Genomic DNA, 614 nt, shown 5'->3' with positions numbered 1-614 from the left:
TCAATCTGAGATACAAAAGCTATAAAATTGCAAAATTTTTGTGAGGAACTACCGGTTACCACTCCCGTAGATATGTCACCTATTACTTTATCGATTAGGTGACCTTTCTTGGTTTTCCACACAGCTGGCATATCTGAATTGCTCCTCAGATCTGGTATGAACTTCTTCATCGGTTGCTTTCTCATTATCCACGTCCTTTGAGTATGCTTCCTCTAAAGCACCTGCAACATCATCAGACACGACCTTTCTCTTCTCATTCGGAGAAGATTCGTCAAATTGAAAATGGATAGATTCTTCTACTTGCATTAAATATTTATTAAACGAAGGCTTTGCTATGAATCGAGTATCCCAAAAATATTCCCTTATCGGCTTTTGAATCAAATTTTCCTAAAGCCTGCTTTCCATTATTTAAGATAAAACATTTGCATCCGAAAACGTGAAGATCGGATATGTTTGGTTTATGGCCTTTCAAAAGTTCATAAGGAGTTTTATTTATATTAGACCTTAGAAGTACTCGATTTTTGACATAGCATGCAGTATGAACTGCATCTGCCCAGAAATATTTGGGGATATTACTTTCATTAAGCATGGTTCTGGCCAATTCTTCTAGAACA

The sequence above is a fragment of the Lupinus angustifolius genome, chromosome LG13 (assembly GCF_001865875.1).
Source record: "Lupinus angustifolius cultivar Tanjil chromosome LG13, LupAngTanjil_v1.0, whole genome shotgun sequence".
Classification (NCBI taxonomy): Eukaryota; Viridiplantae; Streptophyta; class Magnoliopsida; order Fabales; family Fabaceae; genus Lupinus; species Lupinus angustifolius.
Note: the sequence above shows the minus strand (reverse complement) of the source record.